The 23,323-nt window shown below is 70.0% G+C and overlaps 11 pseudogenes; all 11 read right to left on the bottom strand.

The window, feature by feature from the left end:
- Nucleotides 1-118: 118 nt before the first annotated feature.
- LOC137209604 (5S ribosomal RNA) lies at nt 119-254 on the bottom strand (annotated as a pseudogene).
- Nucleotides 255-1,191: 937 nt separating this feature from the next.
- On the bottom strand, nt 1,192-1,327 carry LOC137209730 (5S ribosomal RNA; annotated as a pseudogene).
- Nucleotides 1,328-3,309: 1,982 nt separating this feature from the next.
- Nucleotides 3,310-3,445, bottom strand: LOC137209756 (5S ribosomal RNA; annotated as a pseudogene).
- Nucleotides 3,446-6,518: 3,073 nt separating this feature from the next.
- LOC137209755 (5S ribosomal RNA) lies at nt 6,519-6,654 on the bottom strand (annotated as a pseudogene).
- Nucleotides 6,655-9,739: 3,085 nt separating this feature from the next.
- Nucleotides 9,740-9,875, bottom strand: LOC137209603 (5S ribosomal RNA; annotated as a pseudogene).
- Nucleotides 9,876-10,812: 937 nt separating this feature from the next.
- LOC137209729 (5S ribosomal RNA) lies at nt 10,813-10,948 on the bottom strand (annotated as a pseudogene).
- A 1,982-nt stretch (nt 10,949-12,930) lies between these two features.
- Nucleotides 12,931-13,066, bottom strand: LOC137209754 (5S ribosomal RNA; annotated as a pseudogene).
- A 3,085-nt stretch (nt 13,067-16,151) lies between these two features.
- Nucleotides 16,152-16,287, bottom strand: LOC137209583 (5S ribosomal RNA; annotated as a pseudogene).
- Nucleotides 16,288-17,224: 937 nt separating this feature from the next.
- Nucleotides 17,225-17,360, bottom strand: LOC137209727 (5S ribosomal RNA; annotated as a pseudogene).
- A 1,982-nt stretch (nt 17,361-19,342) lies between these two features.
- Nucleotides 19,343-19,478, bottom strand: LOC137209751 (5S ribosomal RNA; annotated as a pseudogene).
- A 3,072-nt stretch (nt 19,479-22,550) lies between these two features.
- On the bottom strand, nt 22,551-22,686 carry LOC137209740 (5S ribosomal RNA; annotated as a pseudogene).
- Between the last annotated feature and the right edge of the window lie 637 nt (nt 22,687-23,323).

The following is a 23,323-nucleotide window of genomic DNA, read 5'->3' as shown; positions in this document are numbered from 1 at the left end:
TACCCGGCGGGGGCGGAGACGGCCGCCGCCACCACCGCCGCCACCGCCGCCGCCACCGCCGCCAATGCCACGACCACCGCGGTCGACAAAATGAGAAGGTGTGTAGCGGGAGGCAAAAAGCCTACAGCACCTGGCGTTCCCAGGAGCTCTCCCGTCCGGGAGGTCTGCCATCCAACTACTAACCAGGCCCAACCCTGCTTAGCTTCCGAGATCGAGTCGAGATCGGGCCCGTCTAGGGTGGTTTGGCCGTAGACACTGGGGGGGTCGCGGGCTTCCACTTGAGGTGCAGCTTAGCAGGCTCTTGGGCCTTACCGCCGGCCCAGTGGCCCGCCCGCCCCGGCAGGGCCCCGCCGCCCGCCTAGGCAGGGGAACGGAGGTCTCGGGGACCAGGCGGTGGCAGAGGAGTTGGCGACCACCCAGGCCAGGGTGGGAGGGACCCAGGAAACATTTCGGCGCTTGGCCTCCCACCGCAGATCCCGCAGGTCGCTCACAGGGTTGTGGCCCCAGAGGCTTCAGGGCCCGGGGCCTGCGGTCCCTTGTGCATCCCACCTGACCGCCCACGCTGCGCTAGGCGCAGCCCTGTCGCAGACCGGGCCGGCCCTCCTGCCCGACAGCAGCTGGCCCGAAGCCAGTGGGAGCCACCATTGAGTTGGCAAAGCCCCTTAGACCCAGCAACTCCACCCTTGCCCCCACACCACCGTCCGACCTCAGGACCCCGCCCCTGGTGGCCGGCAGTCCCGCGGATGTGGCCTGGGCCCTCTATCCCTCTCCGGCACCCGGCCGCGGCGAAACGGTGGAGGGGGGGCTTTTTCCGCATGGAGCTTTGGAGAGACACCCACCGGCAGACAGGTGGCGGCGCCGGGGCTGGATCCAGTGGGGACCGCCAGGTGCAGGTCGAGGGGCTCGCGGGCCGCATGGACGGCACCCGGGTCCGCGGCCATTTCTGCTTCGAGTCAGGGGACGAACGGAGCATATGGTGTGCCGCTGCCTTCCAGGGACGCCTTCTGGCCGCCTGGCCGCTCAGGCAGGCGGGGAGCGCCCCATCAGACGCTTGCTGTGGTGGGAGGGTCCTGAGGAGGTGGGGCCTGCAGCGGTACCCGGCGGGGGCGGAGACGGCCGCCGCCACCACCGCCGCCACCGCCACGACCGCCGCGGTCGACAAAATGAGAAGGTGTGTAGCGGGAGGCAAAAGGCCTACAGCACCTGGCGTTCCAGGGAGCTCTCCCGTCCGGGAAGTCTGCCATCCAACTACTAACCAGGCCCAACCCTGCTTAGCTTCCGAGATCGAGTCGAGATCGGGCCCGTCTAGGGTGGTTTGGCCGTAGACACTGGGGTGGTCGCGGGCTGCCTCTTGAGGTGCAGTTTAGCAGGCCCTTGGGCCTTACCGCCGGCCCAGCGGCCCGCCCGCCCTGGCAGGGCCCCGCCGCCCGCCTAGGCGGGGGAACGGAGGTTTCGGCGACCGGGGGGTGGCGGAGGAGTTGGCGACCTCCCAGCGCAGGGCGGGTGGGACACAGCAAGCTTTTCGGCGCTTCGTGCCCCGCCCCAGATCCCACAGGCCGCTCACAGGGACGTAGCCCCGGAGGCTTCAGGGCCCGGGGTCGGCGGTGCCTCGGGCATCCCACCTGCGCGCCCACGCTGTGGTAGGCGTAGCTCAGAGGCAGACTGGTCCGACCCTCCTGTCCTACAGCAGCTGGCCCGAAGCCACTGGGAGCCACCATTGAGTTGGCACGGCCCCTTAGACACAGCAAGGCCACCCTTGCCCCGACGCCACCGTCCGAGCTCAGGACCTCGTCCCAGGTGGCCGGCAGGTCCGGGGAAGTGGCCTGGGCCCTCGATCCTGCTCCTGCCCACGGCCGCGGCGAAGGGGCAGAAGGGGTGCTTTTTCCGGATGGAGCTGTGGAGAGACACCCCGGAAGACAGGTGGCGGTGCCGGGGCTGGACTCCAGTGGCTGCGGCCAGGTGCAGCTCGTGGGGCTCGCGGGCCGAACGGACGGCACCCGGGTCCGCGGCCATGTCTGGGTGACGTCAGGCCGCCCCCTGGAGCGGCTGGTGTGTCGCTGCCTTCCAGGGACGCCTTCTGGCCGCCTGGCCGGTCTGGCAGGTGGGGAGTGCCCCATCAGACGCTTGCTGTGGTGGGAGGGGCCTGAGGAGGTGGGGCCTGCAGCGGTACCTGGTACCCGGCGGGGGCGGAGACGGCCGCCGCCGCCGCCACCGCGGGCGACAAAAGGAGAAAGCGGAGCGGAAGGCAAAAATCCTACAGCACCCGGTATTCCCAGGAGCTCTCCCATCCAGGAGGTCTCCCATCCAAGTTCAAACCAGGCCCGACCCTGCTTAGCTTCCGAGATCCAGACTTGATCGGGCCCGTCTAGGCTGGTTTGACAGTAGGTGTCAGTGGGTCGCAGGCTGCCTCTTGAGGCGCAGCTTAGCAGGCCCATGGGACTTACCGCCAGCCCAGCGGCCCGCCCGCCTAGGCAGAGGAACGGAGGTCTCGGGGACCAGGTGGTGTCGGAGGTTTTGGCGACCACCCAGCCCAGGGCGGGAGGGACCCAGGAAACGTTTCGGCGCTTGGCCTCCCACCCCGGATCCCGCAGGTCGCTCACAGGGATGTGGCCCCGGAGGCTTCAGGGCCCGGGGCCTGCGGTCCTTTGGGCATCCCACCTGACTGCCCACGCTGCGCTAGGCGCAGCCCTGTCGCAGACCGGGCCGGCCTTCCTGCCCGACAGCAGCTGGCCCGAAGGAAGTGGGAGCCACCGTTGAGTTGGCAAAGCCCCTTAGACCCAGCAACGCCACCCTTGCCTCCACACCACCGTCCGAGCTCAGGACACCGGCCCAGGTGGACGGCAGGCCCGCGGAAGCGGCCTGCGCCCTCTATCCCTCTCCGGCACCAGGCCACGGCGAAACGGTGGAGGGGGGGCTTTTTCCGGATGGAGCTGTGGAGAGACACCCCCCGGCAGACAGGTGGCGGCGCCGGGGCTGGGCTCCAGTGGGGGCCGCCAGGTGCAGGTCGAGGGGCTCGCGGGCCGCATGGACGGCACCCAGGTCCGCGGCCATGTCTGCTTCGAGTCAGGGGACCAACGGAGCGTCTGGTGTGCCGCTGCCTTCCAGGGACGACTTCTGGCCGCCTGGCCGCTCAGGCAGGCGGGGAGCGCCCCATCAGACGCTTGCTGTGGTGGGAGGGTCCTGAGGAGGTGGGGCCTGCAGCGGTACCCGGCGGGGGCGGAGACGGCCGCCGCCACCACCGCCGCCACCGCCGCCACCGCCACGACCGCCACGGTCGACAAAAGGAGAAGGGTGTAGCGGGAGGCAAAAAGCCTACAGCACCTGGCGTTCCCAGGAGCTCTCCCGTCCGAGAGGTCTCCCATCCAACTACTAACCAGGCCCAACCCTGCTTAGCTTCCGAGATCGAGTCGAGATCGGGCCCGTCTAGGGTGGTTTGGCCGTAGACACTGGGGGGGTCGCGGGCTTCCACTTGAGGCGCAGCTTAGCAGGCGCTTGGGACTTACCGCCGGCCCAGTGGCCCGCCCGCCCCGGCAGGGCCCCGCCGCCCGCCTAGGCAGGGGAACGGAGGTCTCGGGGACCAGGCGGTGGCAGAGGAGTTGGCGACCACCCAGCCCAGGGCGGGAGGGACCCAGGAAACGTTTCGGCGCTTGGCCTCCCACCGCAGAGTCCGCAGGTCGCTCACAGGGATGTGGCCCCGGAGGCTTCAGGGCCCGGGGCCTGCGGTCCCTTGTGCATCCCACCTGACCGCCCACGCTGCGCTAGGCGCAGCCCAGCCGCAGACCGGGCCGGCCCTCCTGCCCGACAGCAGCTGGCCCGAAGCCAGTGGGAGCCACCATTGAGTTGGCAAAGCCCCTTAGACCCAGCAACGCCACCCTTGCCCCCACACCACCGTCCGAGCTCTGTACCCCGGCCCAGGGGGCCGGCAGGCCCGGGGAAGCGGCCTGGGCCCTCGATCCTGCTCCCGCCCACGGCCGAGGCGAAGCGGCGGAGGGGGTGCTTTTTCCGGATGGAGCTGTGGAGAGACACCCTGGAAGACAGGTGGTGGAGCCGGGCCTGGGCTCCTGTGGCTGCGGCCAGGTGTAGCTCGCGGGGCTCACGGACCGAACGGACGGCACCCGGGTCCGCGGCCATGTCTGGGTGACGTCAGGCCGCCCCTGGAGCGTCTGGTGTGCCGCTGCCTTCCAGGGACGCCTTCTGGCCGCCTGGCCAGTCAGGCAGGTGGGGAGTGCCCCATCAGACGCTTGCTGTGGTGGGAGGGGCCAGAGGAGGTGGGGCCTGCAGTGGTACCTGGTACCCAGCAGGCGTGGAGACGGCCGCCGCCACTGACACCGCGGGCGACAAAAGGAGAAAGCGGAGCGGGAGGCAAAAAGCGTACAGCACCCGGCATTCCCAGGAGCTCTCCCATCCAGGAGGTCTCCCATCCAAGTTCTAACCAGGCCCGACCCTGCTTAGCTTCCGAGATCCAGACTTGATTGGGCCCGTCTAGGCTGCTTTGGCAGTAGGTGTCAGTGGGTCGCGGGCTGCCTCTTGAGGCGCAGCTTAGCAGGCCCTTGCGCCTTACCGCAAGCCCAGCGGCCCGCCCGCCCTGGCAGGGCCCCGCCGCCCGTCTAGGCAGAGGAACGGAGGTCTCGGGGACCGGTTGCTGGCGCGAGGTGTTGGCGACCACCCAGCCCAGGGCGGGCGGGACCCAGGAAACGTTTCGTCGCTTGGCCTCCCACCCCAGATCCCGCAGGTCGCTCACAAGGATGTGGCCCCGGAGGCTTCAGGGCCCGGGGCCTGCGGTCCTTTGGGCATCTCACCTGCCTGCCCTCGCTGCGCGAGGCGCAGCCCTGTCGCAGACCGGGCCGGCCTTCCTGCCCGACAGCAGCTGGCCTGAAGCCAGTGGGAGCCACCGTTGAGTTGGCAAAGCCCCTTAGACCCAGCAACGCCACCCTTGCCCCCACACCACCGTCCGAGCTCTGTACCCCGGCCCAGGTGGCCGGCAGGCCTGCGGAAGCGGCCTGGGCCCTCTATCCCTCTCCGGCACACGGCCGCGGCGAAACGGTGGAGGGGGGCTTTTTCCGGATGGAGCTGTGGAGAGACACCCCGGAAGACAGGTGGCGGCGCCGGGGCTGGGCTCCAGTGGCTGCGGCCAGCTGCAGCTCGTGGGGCTCGGGGGCCGAACGGACGGCACCCGGGTCCGCGGCCATGTCTAGGTGACGTCAGGCCGCCACCCGGAGCAGCTGGTGTGCCGCTGCCTTCCAGGGACGCCTTCTGGCCGCCTGGCCGGTCAGGCAGGTGGGGAGTGCCCCATCAGACGCTTGCTGTGGTGGCAGGGGCCTGAGGAGGTGGGGCCTGCAGCGGTACCTGACAGGGGCGGAGACGGCTGCCTCCACCACCGCCGCCACCATCGCCGCCACCGCGGGCGACAAAAGGAGAAAGCGGAGCGAGAGGCAAAAAGCCTACAGCACCCGGTATTCCCAGGAGCTCTCCCAGCCAGGACGTCTCCCATCCAAGTTCGAAACAGGCCCGACCCTGCTTAGCTTCCGAGATCCAGACTTGATCGGGCCCGTCTAGGCTGCTTTGGTAGTAGGTGTCGGTGGGTGGCGGGCTGCCTCTTGAGGCGCAGCTTAGCAGGCCCTTGGGCCTTACTGCCAGCCTAGCGGCCCGCCCGCCCTGGCAGGGCCCCGCCGGCCACCTAGGCAGAGGAACGGAGGTCTCGGTGATCGGGTGGTGGCGGAGGTGTTGGCGACCACCCAGCCCAGGGCGGGCGGGACCCAGCAAACGTTTCGGCGCTTGGCCTCCCACCCCAGATCCCGCAGGTCGCTCACAAGGATGTGGCCCCGGAGGCTTCAGGGCCCGGGGACTGCGGTCCCTTGGGCATCCCACCTGCCCGCCCACGCTGCGCTAGGCGCTGCCCTGTCGCAGACCGGGCCAGCCTTCCTGCCCGATAGCAGCTGGCCCGAAGCCAGTGGGAGCCACCTTTGCGTTAGCAAAGCCCCTTACTCAGCAACGCCCCCCTTGCCCCCACACCACCTTCCGAGCTCAGGACCCCGCCCCAGGTGGCCGGCAGGCCCGCGGAAGCGGCCTGGGCCCTCTATCCCTCTCCGGCACACGGCCGCGGCGAAACGGTGGAGGGGGGGCTTTTTCCGGATGGAGCTGTGGAGAGACACCCACCGGCAGACAGGTGGCGGCGCCGGGGCTGGGCTCCAGTGGGGACCGCCAGGTGCAGGTCGAGGGGCTCGCGGGCCGCATGGACGGCACCCGGGTCCGCGGCCATGTCTGCTTCGAGTCAGGGGACGAACGGAGCATATGGTTTGCCGCTGCCTTCCAGGGACGCCTTCTGGCCGCCTGGCCGCTCAGGCAGGCGGGGAGCGCCCCATCAGACGCTTGCTGTGGTGGGAGGGTCCTGAGGAGGTGGGGCCTGCAGCGGTACCCGGCGGGGGCGGAGACGGCCGCCGCCACCACCGCCGCCACCGCCGCCACCGCCACGACCGCCACGGTCGACAAAAGGAGAAGGTGTGTAGCGGGAGGCAAAAAGCCTACAGCACCTGGCGTTCCCAGGAGCTCTCCCGTCCGAGAGGTCTCCCATCCAACTACTAACCAGGCCCAACCCTGCTTAGCTTCCGAGATCGAGTCGAGATCGGGCCCGTCTAGGGTGGTTTGGCCGTAGACACTGGGGGGGTCGCGGGCTTCCACTTGAGGCGCAGCTTAGCAGGCGCTTGGGACTTACCGCCGGCCCAGTGGCCCGCCCGCCCCGGCAGGGCCCCGCCGCCCGCCTAGGCAGGGGAACGGAGGTCTCGGGGACCAGGCGGTGGCAGAGGAGTTGGCGACCACCCAGCCCAGGGCGGGAGGGACCCAGGAAACGTTTCGGCGCTTGGCCTCCCACCGCAGAGTCCGCAGGTCGCTCACAGGGATGTGGCCCCGGAGGCTTCAGGGCCCGGGGCCTGCGGTCCCTTGTGCATCCCACCTGACCGCCCACGCTGCGCTAGGCGCAGCCCAGCCGCAGACCGGGCCGGCCCTCCTGCCCGACAGCAGCTGGCCCGAAGCCAGTGGGAGCCACCATTGAGTTGGCAAAGCCCCTTAGACCCAGCAACGCCACCCTTGCCCCCACACCACCGTCCGAGCTCTGTACCCCGGCCCAGGGGGCCGGCAGGCCCGGGGAAGCGGCCTGGGCCCTCGATCCTGCTCCCGCCCACGGCCGAGGCGAAGCGGCGGAGGGGGTGCTTTTTCCGGATGGAGCTGTGGAGAGACACCCTGGAAGACAGGTGGTGGAGCCGGGCCTGGGCTCCTGTGGCTGCGGCCAGGTGTAGCTCGCGGGGCTCACGGACCGAACGGACGGCACCCGGGTCCGCGGCCATGTCTGGGTGACGTCAGGCCGCCCCTGGAGCGTCTGGTGTGCCGCTGCCTTCCAGGGACGCCTTCTGGCCGCCTGGCCAGTCAGGCAGGTGGGGAGTGCCCCATCAGACGCTTGCTGTGGTGGGAGGGGCCAGAGGAGGTGGGGCCTGCAGTGGTACCTGGTACCCAGCAGGCGTGGAGACGGCCGCCGCCACTGACACCGCGGGCGACAAAAGGAGAAAGCGGAGCGGGAGGCAAAAAGCGTACAGCACCCGGCATTCCCAGGAGCTCTCCCATCCAGGAGGTCTCCCATCCAAGTTCTAACCAGGCCCGACCCTGCTTAGCTTCCGAGATCCAGACTTGATTGGGCCCGTCTAGGCTGCTTTGGCAGTAGGTGTCAGTGGGTCGCGGGCTGCCTCTTGAGGCGCAGCTTAGCAGGCCCTTGCGCCTTACCGCAAGCCCAGCGGCCCGCCCGCCCTGGCAGGGCCCCGCCGCCCGTCTAGGCAGAGGAACGGAGGTCTCGGGGACCGGTTGCTGGCGCGAGGTGTTGGCGACCACCCAGCCCAGGGCGGGCGGGACCCAGGAAACGTTTCGTCGCTTGGCCTCCCACCCCAGATCCCGCAGGTCGCTCACAAGGATGTGGCCCCGGAGGCTTCAGGGCCCGGGGCCTGCGGTCCTTTGGGCATCTCACCTGCCTGCCCTCGCTGCGCGAGGCGCAGCCCTGTCGCAGACCGGGCCGGCCTTCCTGCCCGACAGCAGCTGGCCTGAAGCCAGTGGGAGCCACCGTTGAGTTGGCAAAGCCCCTTAGACCCAGCAACGCCACCCTTGCCCCCACACCACCGTCCGAGCTCTGTACCCCGGCCCAGGTGGCCGGCAGGCCTGCGGAAGCGGCCTGGGCCCTCTATCCCTCTCCGGCACACGGCCGCGGCGAAACGGTGGAGGGGGGCTTTTTCCGGATGGAGCTGTGGAGAGACACCCCGGAAGACAGGTGGCGGCGCCGGGGCTGGGCTCCAGTGGCTGCGGCCAGCTGCAGCTCGTGGGGCTCGGGGGCCGAACGGACGGCACCCGGGTCCGCGGCCATGTCTGGGTGACGTCAGGCCGCCACCCGGAGCAGCTGGTGTGCCGCTGCCTTCCAGGGACGCCTTCTGGCCGCCTGGCCGGTCAGGCAGGTGGGGAGTGCCCCATCAGACGCTTGCTGTGGTGGCAGGGGCCTGAGGAGGTGGGGCCTGCAGCGGTACCTGACAGGGGCGGAGACGGCTGTCTCCACCACCGCCGCCACCATCGCCGCCACCGCGGGCGACAAAAGGAGAAAGCGGAGCGAGAGGCAAAAAGCCTACAGCACCCGGTATTCCCAGGAGCTCTCCCAGCCAGGACGTCTCCCATCCAAGTTCGAAACAGGCCCGACCCTGCTTAGCTTCCGAGATCCAGACTTGATCGGGCCCGTCTAGGCTGCTTTGGTAGTAGGTGTCGGTGGGTCGCGGGCTGCCTCTTGAGGCGCAGCTTAGCAGGCCCTTGGGCCTTACTGCCAGCCTAGCGGCCCGCCCGCCCTGGCAGGGCCCCGCCGGCCACCTAGGCAGAGGAACGGAGGTCTCGGTGATCGGGTGGTGGCGGAGGTGTTGGCGACCACCCAGCCCAGGGCGGGCGGGACCCAGCAAACGTTTCGGCGCTTGGCCTCCCACCCCAGATCCCGCAGGTCGCTCACAAGGATGTGGCCCCGGAGGCTTCAGGGCCCGGGGACTGCGGTCCCTTGGGCATCCCACCTGCCCGCCCACGCTGCGCTAGGCGCTGCCCTGTCGCAGACCGGGCCAGCCTTCCTGCCCGATAGCAGCTGGCCCGAAGCCAGTGGGAGCCACCTTTGCGTTAGCAAAGCCCCTTACTCAGCAACGCCCCCCTTGCCCCCACACCACCTTCCGAGCTCAGGACCCCGCCCCAGGTGGCCGGCAGGCCCGCGGAAGCGGCCTGGGCCCTCTATCCCTCTCCGGCACACGGCCGCGGCGAAACGGTGGAGGGGGGGCTTTTTCCGGATGGAGCTGTGGAGAGACACCCACCGGCAGACAGGTGGCGGCGCCGGGGCTGGGCTCCAGTGGGGACCGCCAGGTGCAGGTCGAGGGGCTCGCGGGCCGCATGGACGGCACCCGGGTCCGCGGCCATGTCTGCTTCGAGTCAGGGGACGAACGGAGCATATGGTTTGCCGCTGCCTTCCAGGGACGCCTTCTGGCCGCCTGGCTGCTCAGGCAGGCGGGGAGCGCCCCATCAGACGCTTGCTGTGGTGGGAGGGTCCTGAGGAGGTGGGGCCTGCAGCGGTACCCGGCGGGGGCGGAGACGGCCGCCGCCACCACCGCCGCCACCGCCGCCGCCACCGCCGCCAATGCCACGACCACCGCGGTCGACAAAATGAGAAGGTGTGTAGCGGGAGGCAAAAAGCCTACAGCACCTGGCGTTCCCAGGAGCTCTCCCGTCCGGGAGGTCTGCCATCCAACTACTAACCAGGCCCAACCCTGCTTAGCTTCCGAGATCGAGTCGAGATCGGGCCCGTCTAGGGTGGTTTGGCCGTAGACACTGGGGGGGTCGCGGGCTTCCACTTGAGGTGCAGCTTAGCAGGCTCTTGGGCCTTACCGCCGGCCCAGTGGCCCGCCCGCCCCGGCAGGGCCCCGCCGCCCGCCTAGGCAGGGGAACGGAGGTCTCGGGGACCAGGCGGTGGCAGAGGAGTTGGCGACCACCCAGGCCAGGGTGGGAGGGACCCAGGAAACATTTCGGCGCTTGGCCTCCCACCGCAGATCCCGCAGGTCGCTCACAGGGTTGTGGCCCCAGAGGCTTCAGGGCCCGGGGCCTGCGGTCCCTTGTGCATCCCACCTGACCGCCCACGCTGCGCTAGGCGCAGCCCTGTCGCAGACCGGGCCGGCCCTCCTGCCCGACAGCAGCTGGCCCGAAGCCAGTGGGAGCCACCATTGAGTTGGCAAAGCCCCTTAGACCCAGCAACTCCACCCTTGCCCCCACACCACCGTCCGACCTCAGGACCCCGCCCCTGGTGGCCGGCAGTCCCGCGGATGTGGCCTGGGCCCTCTATCCCTCTCCGGCACCCGGCCGCGGCGAAACGGTGGAGGGGGGGCTTTTTCCGCATGGAGCTTTGGAGAGACACCCACCGGCAGACAGGTGGCGGCGCCGGGGCTGGATCCAGTGGGGACCGCCAGGTGCAGGTCGAGGGGCTCGCGGGCCGCATGGACGGCACCCGGGTCCGCGGCCATTTCTGCTTCGAGTCAGGGGACGAACGGAGCATATGGTGTGCCGCTGCCTTCCAGGGACGCCTTCTGGCCGCCTGGCCGCTCAGGCAGGCGGGGAGCGCCCCATCAGACGCTTGCTGTGGTGGGAGGGTCCTGAGGAGGTGGGGCCTGCAGCGGTACCCGGCGGGGGCGGAGACGGCCGCCGCCACCACCGCCGCCACCGCCACGACCGCCGCGGTCGACAAAATGAGAAGGTGTGTAGCGGGAGGCAAAAGGCCTACAGCACCTGGCGTTCCAGGGAGCTCTCCCGTCCGGGAAGTCTGCCATCCAACTACTAACCAGGCCCAACCCTGCTTAGCTTCCGAGATCGAGTCGAGATCGGGCCCGTCTAGGGTGGTTTGGCCGTAGACACTGGGGTGGTCGCGGGCTGCCTCTTGAGGTGCAGTTTAGCAGGCCCTTGGGCCTTACCGCCGGCCCAGCGGCCCGCCCGCCCTGGCAGGGCCCCGCCGCCCGCCTAGGCGGGGGAACGGAGGTTTCGGCGACCGGGGGGTGGCGGAGGAGTTGGCGACCTCCCAGCGCAGGGCGGGTGGGACACAGCAAGCTTTTCGGCGCTTCGTGCCCCGCCCCAGATCCCACAGGCCGCTCACAGGGACGTAGCCCCGGAGGCTTCAGGGCCCGGGGTCGGCTGTGCCTCGGGCATCCCACCTGCGCGCCCACGCTGTGGTAGGCGTAGCTCAGAGGCAGACTGGTCCGACCCTCCTGTCCTACAGCAGCTGGCCCGAAGCCACTGGGAGCCACCATTGAGTTGGCACGGCCCCTTAGACACAGCAAGGCCACCCTTGCCCCGACGCCACCGTCCGAGCTCAGGACCTCGTCCCAGGTGGCCGGCAGGTCCGGGGAAGTGGCCTGGGCCCTCGATCCTGCTCCTGCCCACGGCCGCGGCGAAGGGGCAGAAGGGGTGCTTTTTCCGGATGGAGCTGTGGAGAGACACCCCGGAAGACAGGTGGCGGTGCCGGGGCTGGACTCCAGTGGCTGCGGCCAGGTGCAGCTCGTGGGGCTCGCGGGCCGAACGGACGGCACCCGGGTCCGCGGCCATGTCTGGGTGACGTCAGGCCGCCCCCTGGAGCGGCTGGTGTGTCGCTGCCTTCCAGGGACGCCTTCTGGCCGCCTGGCCGGTCTGGCAGGTGGGGAGTGCCCCATCAGACGCTTGCTGTGGTGGGAGGGGCCTGAGGAGGTGGGGCCTGCAGCGGTACCTGGTACCCGGCGGGGGCGGAGACGGCCGCCGCCGCCGCCACCGCGGGCGACAAAAGGAGAAAGCGGAGCGGAAGGCAAAAATCCTACAGCACCCGGTATTCCCAGGAGCTCTCCCATCCAGGAGGTCTCCCATCCAAGTTCAAACCAGGCCCGACCCTGCTTAGCTTCCGAGATCCAGACTTGATCGGGCCCGTCTAGGCTGGTTTGACAGTAGGTGTCAGTGGGTCGCAGGCTGCCTCTTGAGGCGCAGCTTAGCAGGCCCATGGGACTTACCGCCAGCCCAGCGGCCCGCCCGCCTAGGCAGAGGAACGGAGGTCTCGGGGACCAGGTGGTGTCGGAGGTTTTGGCGACCACCCAGCCCAGGGCGGGAGGGACCCAGGAAACGTTTCGGCGCTTGGCCTCCCACCCCGGATCCCGCAGGTCGCTCACAGGGATGTGGCCCCGGAGGCTTCAGGGCCCGGGGCCTGCGGTCCTTTGGGCATCCCACCTGACTGCCCACGCTGCGCTAGGCGCAGCCCTGTCGCAGACCGGGCCGGCCTTCCTGCCCGACAGCAGCTGGCCCGAAGGAAGTGGGAGCCACCGTTGAGTTGGCAAAGCCCCTTAGACCCAGCAACGCCACCCTTGCCTCCACACCACCGTCCGAGCTCAGGACACCGGCCCAGGTGGACGGCAGGCCCGCGGAAGCGGCCTGCGCCCTCTATCCCTCTCCGGCACCAGGCCACGGCGAAACGGTGGAGGGGGGGCTTTTTCCGGATGGAGCTGTGGAGAGACACCCCCCGGCAGACAGGTGGCGGCGCCGGGGCTGGGCTCCAGTGGGGGCCGCCAGGTGCAGGTCGAGGGGCTCGCGGGCCGCATGGACGGCACCCAGGTCCGCGGCCATGTCTGCTTCGAGTCAGGGGACCAACGGAGCGTCTGGTGTGCCGCTGCCTTCCAGGGACGACTTCTGGCCGCCTGGCCGCTCAGGCAGGCGGGGAGCGCCCCATCAGACGCTTGCTGTGGTGGGAGGGTCCTGAGGAGGTGGGGCCTGCAGCGGTACCCGGCGGGGGCGGAGACGGCCGCCGCCACCACCGCCGCCACCGCCGCCACCGCCACGACCGCCACGGTCGACAAAAGGAGAAGGGTGTAGCGGGAGGCAAAAAGCCTACAGCACCTGGCGTTCCCAGGAGCTCTCCCGTCCGAGAGGTCTCCCATCCAACTACTAACCAGGCCCAACCCTGCTTAGCTTCCGAGATCGAGTCGAGATCGGGCCCGTCTAGGGTGGTTTGGCCGTAGACACTGGGGGGGTCGCGGGCTTCCACTTGAGGCGCAGCTTAGCAGGCGCTTGGGACTTACCGCCGGCCCAGTGGCCCGCCCGCCCCGGCAGGGCCCCGCCGCCCGCCTAGGCAGGGGAACGGAGGTCTCGGGGACCAGGCGGTGGCAGAGGAGTTGGCGACCACCCAGCCCAGGGCGGGAGGGACCCAGGAAACGTTTCGGCGCTTGGCCTCCCACCGCAGAGTCCGCAGGTCGCTCACAGGGATGTGGCCCCGGAGGCTTCAGGGCCCGGGGCCTGCGGTCCCTTGTGCATCCCACCTGACCGCCCACGCTGCGCTAGGCGCAGCCCAGCCGCAGACCGGGCCGGCCCTCCTGCCCGACAGCAGCTGGCCCGAAGCCAGTGGGAGCCACCATTGAGTTGGCAAAGCCCCTTAGACCCAGCAACGCCACCCTTGCCCCCACACCACCGTCCGAGCTCTGTACCCCGGCCCAGGGGGCCGGCAGGCCCGGGGAAGCGGCCTGGGCCCTCGATCCTGCTCCCGCCCACGGCCGAGGCGAAGCGGCGGAGGGGGTGCTTTTTCCGGATGGAGCTGTGGAGAGACACCCTGGAAGACAGGTGGTGGAGCCGGGCCTGGGCTCCTGTGGCTGCGGCCAGGTGTAGCTCGCGGGGCTCACGGACCGAACGGACGGCACCCGGGTCCGCGGCCATGTCTGGGTGACGTCAGGCCGCCCCTGGAGCGTCTGGTGTGCCGCTGCCTTCCAGGGACGCCTTCTGGCCGCCTGGCCAGTCAGGCAGGTGGGGAGTGCCCCATCAGACGCTTGCTGTGGTGGGAGGGGCCAGAGGAGGTGGGGCCTGCAGTGGTACCTGGTACCCAGCAGGCGTGGAGACGGCCGCCGCCACTGACACCGCGGGCGACAAAAGGAGAAAGCGGAGCGGGAGGCAAAAAGCGTACAGCACCCGGCATTCCCAGGAGCTCTCCCATCCAGGAGGTCTCCCATCCAAGTTCTAACCAGGCCCGACCCTGCTTAGCTTCCGAGATCCAGACTTGATTGGGCCCGTCTAGGCTGCTTTGGCAGTAGGTGTCAGTGGGTCGCGGGCTGCCTCTTGAGGCGCAGCTTAGCAGGCCCTTGCGCCTTACCGCAAGCCCAGCGGCCCGCCCGCCCTGGCAGGGCCCCGCCGCCCGTCTAGGCAGAGGAACGGAGGTCTCGGGGACCGGTTGCTGGCGCGAGGTGTTGGCGACCACCCAGCCCAGGGCGGGCGGGACCCAGGAAACGTTTCGTCGCTTGGCCTCCCACCCCAGATCCCGCAGGTCGCTCACAAGGATGTGGCCCCGGAGGCTTCAGGGCCCGGGGCCTGCGGTCCTTTGGGCATCTCACCTGCCTGCCCTCGCTGCGCGAGGCGCAGCCCTGTCGCAGACCGGGCCGGCCTTCCTGCCCGACAGCAGCTGGCCTGAAGCCAGTGGGAGCCACCGTTGAGTTGGCAAAGCCCCTTAGACCCAGCAACGCCACCCTTGCCCCCACACCACCGTCCGAGCTCTGTACCCCGGCCCAGGTGGCCGGCAGGCCTGCGGAAGCGGCCTGGGCCCTCTATCCCTCTCCGGCACACGGCCGCGGCGAAACGGTGGAGGGGGGCTTTTTCCGGATGGAGCTGTGGAGAGACACCCCGGAAGACAGGTGGCGGCGCCGGGGCTGGGCTCCAGTGGCTGCGGCCAGCTGCAGCTCGTGGGGCTCGGGGGCCGAACGGACGGCACCCGGGTCCGCGGCCATGTCTAGGTGACGTCAGGCCGCCACCCGGAGCAGCTGGTGTGCCGCTGCCTTCCAGGGACGCCTTCTGGCCGCCTGGCCGGTCAGGCAGGTGGGGAGTGCCCCATCAGACGCTTGCTGTGGTGGCAGGGGCCTGAGGAGGTGGGGCCTGCAGCGGTACCTGACAGGGGCGGAGACGGCTGTCTCCACCACCGCCGCCACCATCGCCGCCACCGCGGGCGATAAAAGGAGAAAGCGGAGCGAGAGGCAAAAAGCCTACAGCACCCGGTATTCCCAGGAGCTCTCCCAGCCAGGACGTCTCCCATCCAAGTTCGAAACAGGCCCGACCCTGCTTAGCTTCCGAGATCCAGACTTGATCGGGCCCGTCTAGGCTGCTTTGGTAGTAGGTGTCGGTGGGTCGCGGGCTGCCTCTTGAGGCGCAGCTTAGCAGGCCCTTGGGCCTTACTGCCAGCCTAGCGGCCCGCCCGCCCTGGCAGGGCCCCGCCGGCCACCTAGGCAGAGGAACGGAGGTCTCGGTGATCGGGTGGTGGCGGAGGTGTTGGCGACCACCCAGCCCAGGGCGGGCGGGACCCAGCAAACGTTTCGGCGCTTGGCCTCCCACCCCAGATCCCGCAGGTCGCTCACAAGGATGTGGCCCCGGAGGCTTCAGGGCCCGGGGACTGCGGTCCCTTGGGCATCCCACCTGCCCGCCCACGCTGCGCTAGGCGCTGCCCTGTCGCAGACCGGGCCAGCCTTCCTGCCCGATAGCAGCTGGCCCGAAGCCAGTGGGAGCCACCTTTGCGTTAGCAAAGCCCCTTACTCAGCAACGCCCCCCTTGCCCCCACACCACCTTCCGAGCTCAGGACCCCGCCCCAGGTGGCCGGCAGGCCCGCGGAAGCGGCCTGGGCCCTCTATCCCTCTCCGGCACACGGCCGCGGCGAAACGGTGGAGGGGGGGCTTTTTCCGGATGGAGCTGTGGAGAGACACCCACCGGCAGACAGGTGGCGGCGCCGGGGCTGGGCTCCAGTGGGGACCGCCAGGTGCAGGTCGAGGGGCTCGCGGGCCGCATGGACGGCACCCGGGTCCGCGGCCATGTCTGCTTCGAGTCAGGGGACGAACGGAGCATATGGTTTGCCGCTGCCTTCCAGGGACGCCTTCTGGCCGCCTGGCCGCTCAGGCAGGCGGGGAGCGCCCCATCAGACGCTTGCTGTGGTGGGAGGGTCCTGAGGAGGTGGGGCCTGCAGCGGTACCCGGCGGGGGCGGAGACGGCCGCCGCCACCACCGCCGCCACCGCCGCCGCCACCGCCGCCAATGCCACGACCACCGCGGTCGACAAAATGAGAAGGTGTGTAGCGGGAGGCAAAAAGCCTACAGCACCTGGCGTTCCCAGGAGCTCTTCCGTCCGGGAGGTCTGCCATCCAACTACTAACCAGGCCCAACCCTGCTTAGCTTCCGAGATCGAGTCGAGATCGGGCCCGTCTAGGGTGGTTTGGCCGTAGACACTGGGGGGGTCGCGGGCTTCCACTTGAGGTGCAGCTTAGCAGGCTCTTGGGCCTTACCGCCGGCCCAGTGGCCCGCCCGCCCCGGCAGGGCCCCGCCGCCCGCCTAGGCAGGGGAACGGAGGTCTCGGGGACCAGGCGGTGGCAGAGGAGTTGGCGACCACCCAGGCCAGGGTGGGAGGGACCCAGGAAACATTTCGGCGCTTGGCCTCCCACCGCAGATCCCGCAGGTCGCTCACAGGGTTGTGGCCCCAGAGGCTTCAGGGCCCGGGGCCTGCGGTCCCTTGTGCATCCCACCTGACCGCCCACGCTGCGCTAGGCGCAGCCCTGTCGCAGACCGGGCCGGCCCTCCTGCCCGACAGCAGCTGGCCCGAAGCCAGTGGGAGCCACCATTGAGTTGGCAAAGCCCCTTAGACCCAGCAACTCCACCCTTGCCCCCACACCACCGTCCGACCTCAGGACCCCGCCCCTGGTGGCCGGCAGTCCCGCGGATGTGGCCTGGGCCCTCTATCCCTCTCCGGCACCCGGCCGCGGCGAAACGGTGGAGGGGGGGCTTTTTCCGCATGGAGCTTTGGAGAGACACCCACCGGCAGACAGGTGGCGGCGCCGGGGCTGGATCCAGTGGGGACCGCCAGGTGCAGGTCGAGGGGCTCGCGGGCCGCATGGACGGCACCCGGGTCCGCGGCCATTTCTGCTTCGAGTCAGGGGACGAACGGAGCATATGGTGTGCCGCTGCCTTCCAGGGACGCCTTCTGGCCGCCTGGCCGCTCAGGCAGGCGGGGAGCGCCCCATCAGACGCTTGCTGTGGTGGGAGGGTCCTGAGGAGGTGGGGCCTGCAGCGGTACCCGGCGGGGGCGGAGACGGCCGCCGCCACCACCGCCGCCACCGCCACGACCGCCGCGGTCGACAAAATGAGAAGGTGTGTAGCGGGAGGCAAAAGGCCTACAGCACCTGGCGTTCCAGGGAGCTCTCCCGTCCGGGAAGTCTGCCATCCAACTACTAACCAGGCCCAACCCTGCTTAGCTTCCGAGATCGAGTCGAGATCGGGCCCGTCTAGGGTGGTTTGGCCGTAGACACTGGGGTGGTCGCGGGCTGCCTCTTGAGGTGCAGTTTAGCAGGCCCTTGGGCCTTACCGCCGGCCCAGCGGCCCGCCCGCCCTGGCAGGGCCCCGCCGCCCGCCTAGGCGGGGGAACGGAGGTTTCGGCGACCGGGGGGTGGCGGAGGAGTTGGCGACCTCCCAGCGCAGGGCGGGTGGGACACAGCAAGCTTTTCGGCGCTTCGTGCCCCGCCCCAGATCCCACAGGCCGCTCACAGGGACGTAGCCCCGGAGGCTTCAGGGCCCGGGGTCGGCGGTGCCTCGGGCATCCCACCTGCGCGCCCACGCTGTGGTAGGCGTAGCTCAGAGGCAGACTGGTCCGACCCTCCTGTCCTACAGCAGCTGGCCCGAAGCCACTGGGAGCCACCATTGAGTTGGCACGGCCCCTTAGACACAGCAAGGCCACCCTTGCCCCGACGCCACCGTCCGAGCTCAGGACCTCGTCCCAGGTGGCCGGCAGGTCCGGGGAAGTGGCCTGGGCCCTCGATCCTGCTCCTGCCCACGGCCGCGGCGAAGGGGCAGAAGGGGTGCTTTTTCCGGATGGAGCTGTGGAGAGACACCCCGGAAGACAGGTGGCGGTGCCGGGGCTGGACTCCAGTGGCTGCGGCCAGGTGCAGCTCGCGGGGCTCGCGGGCCGAACGGACGGCACCCGGGTCCGCGGCCATGTCTGGGTGACGTCAGGCCGCCCCCTGGAGCGGCTGGTGTGTCGCTGCCTTCCAGGGACGCCTTCTGGCCGCCTGGCCGGTCTGGCAGGTGGGGAGTGCCCCATCAGACGCTTGCTGTGGTGGGAGGGGCCTGAGGAGGTGGGGCCTGCAGTGGTACCTGGTACCCGGCGGGGGCGGAGACGGCCGCCGCCGCCGCCACCGCGGGCGACAAAAGGAGAAAGCGGAGCGGAAGGCAAAAATCCTACAGCACCCGGTATTCCCAGGAGCTCTCCCATCCAGGAGGTCTCCCATCCAAGTTCAAACCAGGCCCGACCCTGCTTAGCTTCCGAGATCCAGACTTGATCGGGCCCGTCTAGGCTGGTTTGACAGTAGGTGTCAGTGGGTCGCAGGCTGCCTCTTGAGGCGCAGCTTAGCAGGCCCATGGGACTTACCGCCAGCCCAGCGGCCCGCCCGCCTAGGCAGAGGAACGGAGGTCTCGGGGACCAGGTGGTGTCGGAGGTTTTGGCGACCACCCAGCCCAGGGCGGGAGGGACCCAGGAAACGTTTCGGCGCTTGGCCTCCCACCCCGGATCCCGCAGGTCGCTCACAGGGATGTGGCCCCGGAGGCTTCAGGGCCCGGGGCCTGCGGTCCTTTGGGCATCCCACCTGACTGCCCACGCTGCGCTAGGCGCAGCCCTGTCGCAGACCGGGCCGGCCTTCCTGCCCGACAGCAGCTGGCCCGAAGGAAGTGGGAGCCACCGTTGAGTTGGCAAAGCCCCTTAGACCCAGCAACGCCACCCTTGCCTCCACACCACCGTCCGAGCTCAGGACACCGGCCCAGGTGGACGGCAGGCCCGCGGAAGCGGCCTGCGCCCTCTATCCCTCTCCGGCACCAGGCCACGGCGAAACGGTGGAGGGGGGGCTTTTTCCGGATGGAGCTGTGGAGAGACACCCCCCGGCAGACAGGTGGCGGCGCCGGGGCTGGGCTCCAGTGGGGGCCGCCAGGTGCAGGTCGAGGGGCTCGCGGGCCGCATGGACGGCACCCAGGTCCGCGGCCATGTCTGCTTCGAGTCAGGGGACCAACGGAGCGTCTGGTGTGCCGCTGCCTTCCAGGGACGACTTCTGGCCGCCTGGCCGCTCAGGCAGGCGGGGAGCGCCCCATCAGACGCTTGCTGTGGTGGGAGGGTCCTGAGGAGGTGGGGCCTGCAGCGGTACCCGGCGGGGGCGGAGACGGCCGCCGCCACCACCGCCGCCACCGCCGCCACCGCCACGACCGCCACGGTCGACAAAAGGAGAAGGGTGTAGCGGGAGGCAAAAAGCCTACAGCACCTGGCGTTCCCAGGAGCTCTCCCGTCCGAGAGGTCTCCCATCCAACTACTAACCAGGCCCAACCCTGCTTAGCTTCCGAGATCGAGTCGAGATCGGGCCCGTCTAGGGTGGTTTGGCCGTAGACACTGGGGGGGTCGCGGGCTTCCACTTGAGGCGCAGCTTAGCAGGCGCTTGGGACTTACCGCCGGCCCAGTGGCCCGCCCGCCCCGGCAGGGCCCCGCCGCCCGCCTAGGCAGGGGAACGGAGGTCTCGGGGACCAGGCGGTGGCAGAGGAGTTGGCGACCACCCAGCCCAGGGCGGGAGGGACTCAGGAAACATTTCGGCGCTTGGCCTCCCACCGCAGAGTCCGCAGGTCGCTCACAGGGATGTGGCCCCGGAGGCTTCAGGGCCCGGGGCCTGCGGTCCCTTGTGCATCCCACCTGACCGCCCACGCTGCGCTAGGCGCAGCCCAGCCGCAGACCGGGCCGGCCCTCCTGCCCGACAGCAGCTGGCCCGAAGCCAGTGGGAGCCACCATTGAGTTGGCAAAGCCCCTTAGACCCAGCAACGCCACCCTTGCCCCCACACCACCGTCCGAGCTCTGTACCCCGGCCCAGGGGGCCGGCAGGCCCGGGGAAGCGGCCTGGGCCCTCGATCCTGCTCCCGCCCACGGCCGAGGCGAAGCGGCGGAGGGGGTGCTTTTTCCGGATGGAGCTGTGGAGAGACACCCTGGAAGACAGGTGGTGGAGCCGGGCCTGGGCTCCTGTGGCTGCGGCCAGGTGTAGCTCGCGGGGCTCACGGACCGAACGGACAGCACCCGGGTCCGCGGCCATGTCTGGGTGACGTCAGGCCGCCCCTGGAGCGTCTGGTGTGCCGCTGCCTTCCAGGGACGCCTTCTGGCCGCCTGGCCAGTCAGGCAGGTGGGGAGTGCCCCATCAGACGCTTGCTGTGGTGGGAGGGGCCAGAGGAGGTGGGGCCTGCAGTGGTACCTGGTACCCAGCAGGCGTGGAGACGGCCGCCGCCACTGACACCACGGGCGACAAAAGGAGAAAGCGGAGCGGGAGGCAAAAAGCGTACAGCACCCGGCATTCCCAGGAGCTCTCCCATCCAGGAGGTCTCCCATCCAAGTTCTAACCAGGCCCGACCCTGCTTAGCTTCCGAGATCCAGACTTGATTGGGCCCGTCTAGGCTGCTTTGGCAGTAGGTGTCAGTGGGTCGCGGGCTGCCTCTTGAGGCGCAGCTTAGCAGGCCCTTGCGCCTTACCGCAAGCCCAGCGGCCCGCCCGCCCTGGCAGGGCCCCGCCGCCCGTCTAGGCAGAGGAACGGAGGTCTCGGGGACCGGTTGCTGGCGCGAGGTGTTGGCGACCACCCAGCCCAGGGCGGGCGGGACCCAGGAAACGTTTCGTCGCTTGGCCTCCCACCCCAGATCCCGCAGGTCGCTCACAAGGATGTGGCCCCGGAGGCTTCAGGGCCCGGGGCCTGCGGTCCTTTGGGCATCTCACCTGCCTGCCCTCGCTGCGCTAGGCGCAGCCCTGTCGCAGACCGGGCCGGCCTTCCTGCCCGACAGCAGCTGGCCTGAAGCCAGTGGGAGCCACCGTTGAGTTGGCAAAGCCCCTTAGACCCAGCAACGCCACCCTTGCCCCCACACCACCGTCCGAGCTCTGTACCCCGGCCCAGGTGGCCGGCAGGCCTGCGGAAGCGGCCTGGGCCCTCTATCCCTCTCCGGCACACGGCCGCGGCGAAACGGTGGAGGGGGGCTTTTTCCGGATGGAGCTGTGGAGAGACACCCCGGAAGACAGGTGGCGGCGCCGGGGCTGGGCTCCAGTGGCTGCGGCCAGCTGCAGCTCGTGGGGCTCGGGGGCCGAACGGACGGCACCCGGGTCCGCGGCCATGTCTGGGTGACGTCAGGCCGCCACCCGGAGCAGCTGGTGTGCCGCTGCCTTCCAGGGACGCGTTCTGGCCGCCTGGCCGGTCAGGCAGGTGGGGAGTGCCCCATCAGACGCTTGCTGTGGTGGCAGGGGCCTGAGGAGGTGGGGCCTGCAGCGGTACCTGACAGGGGCGGAGACGGCTGCCTCCACCACCGCCGCCACCATCGCCGCCACCGCGGGCGACAAAAGGAGAAAGCGGAGCGAGAGGCAAAAAGCCTACAGCACCCGGTATTCCCAGGAGCTCTCCCAGCCAGGACGTCTCCCATCCAAGTTCGAAACAGGCCCGACCCTGCTTAGCTTCCGAGATCCAGACTTGATCGGGCCCGTCTAGGCTGCTTTGGTAGTAGGTGTCGGTGGGTCGCGGGCTGCCTCTTGAGGCGCAGCTTAGCAGGCCCTTGGGCCTTACTGCCAGCCTAGCGGCCCGCCCGCCCTGGCAGGGCCCCGCCGGCCACCTAGGCAGAGGAACGGAGGTCTCGGTGATCGGGTGGTGGCGGAGGTGTTGGCGACCACCCAGCCCAGGGCGGGCGGGACCCAGCAAACGTTTCGGCGCTTGGCCTCCCACCCCAGATCCCGCAGGTCGCTCACAAGGATGTGGCCCCGGAGGCTTCAGGGCCCGGGGACTGCGGTCCCTTGGGCATCCCACCTGCCCGCCCACGCTGCGCTAGGCGCTGCCCTGTCGCAGACCGGGCCAGCCTTCCTGCCCGATAGCAGCTGGCCCGAAGCCAGTGGGAGCCACCTTTGCGTTAGCAAAGCCCCTTACCCAGCAACGCCCCCCTTGCCCCCACACCACCGTCCGAGCTCAGGACCCCGCCCCAGGTGGCCGGCAGGCCCGCGGAAGCGGCCTGGGCCCTCTATCCCTCTCCGGCACACGGCCGCGGCGAAACGGTGGAGGGGGGGCTTTTTCCGGATGGAGCTGTGGAGAGACACCCACCGGCAGACAGGTGGCGGCGCCGGGGCTGGGCTCCAGTGGGGACCGCCAGGTGCAGGTCGAGGGGCTCGCGGGCCGCATGGACGGCACCCGGGTCCGCGGCCATGTCTGCTTCGAGTCAGGGGACGAACGGAGCATATGGTTTGCCGCTGCCTTCCAGGGACGCCTTCTGGCCGCCTGGCCGCTCAGGCAGGCGGGGAGCGCCCCATCAGACGCTTGCTGTGGTGGGAGGGTCCTGAGGAGGTGGGGCCTGCAGCGGTACCCGGCGGGGGCGGAGACGGCCGCCGCCACCACCGCCGCCACCGCCGCCACCGCCACGACCGCCACGGTCGACAAAAGGAGAAGGGTGTAGCGGGAGGCAAAAAGCCTACAGCACCTGGCGTTCCCAGGAGCTCTCCCGTCCGAGAGGTCTCCCATCCAACTACTAACCAGGCCCAACCCTGCTTAGCTTCCGAGATCGAGTCGAGATCGGGCCCGTCTAGGGTGGTTTGGCCGTAGACACTGGGGGGGTCGCGGGCTTCCACTTGAGGCGCAGCTTAGCAGGCGCTTGGGACTTACCGCCGGCCCAGTGGCCCGCCCGCCCCGACAGGGCCCCGCCGCCCGCCTAGGCAGGGGAACGGAGGTCTCGGGGACCAGGCGGTGGCAGAGGAGTTGGCGACCACCCAGCCCAGGGCGGGAGGGACCCAGGAAACGTTTCGGCGCTTGGCCTCCCACCGCAGAGTCCGCAGGTCGCTCACAGGGATGTGGCCCCGGAGGCTTCAGGGCCCGGGGCCTGCGGTCCCTTGTGCATCCCACCTGACCGCCCACGCTGCGCTAGGCGCAGCCCAGCCGCAGACCGGGCCGGCCCTCCTGCCCGACAGCAGCTGGCCCGAAGCCAGTGGGAGCCACCATTGAGTTGGCAAAGCCCCTTAGACCCAGCAACGCCACCCTTGCCCCCACACCACCGTCCGAGCTCTGTACCCCGGCCCAGGGGTCCGGCAGGCCCGGGGAAGCGGCCTGGGCCCTCGATCCTGGTCCCGCCCACGGCCGAGGCGAAGCGGCGGAGGGGGTGCTTTTTCCGGATGGAGCTGTGGAGAGACACCCTGGAAGACAGGTGGTGGAGCCGGGCCTGGGCTCCTGTGGCTGCGGCCAGGTGTA

Source organism: Pseudorca crassidens, chromosome 16 (assembly GCF_039906515.1).
Source record: "Pseudorca crassidens isolate mPseCra1 chromosome 16, mPseCra1.hap1, whole genome shotgun sequence".
In the NCBI taxonomy this organism is placed as follows: Eukaryota; Metazoa; Chordata; class Mammalia; order Artiodactyla; family Delphinidae; genus Pseudorca; species Pseudorca crassidens.
This window is presented reverse-complemented; position numbering and strand designations above follow the sequence as displayed.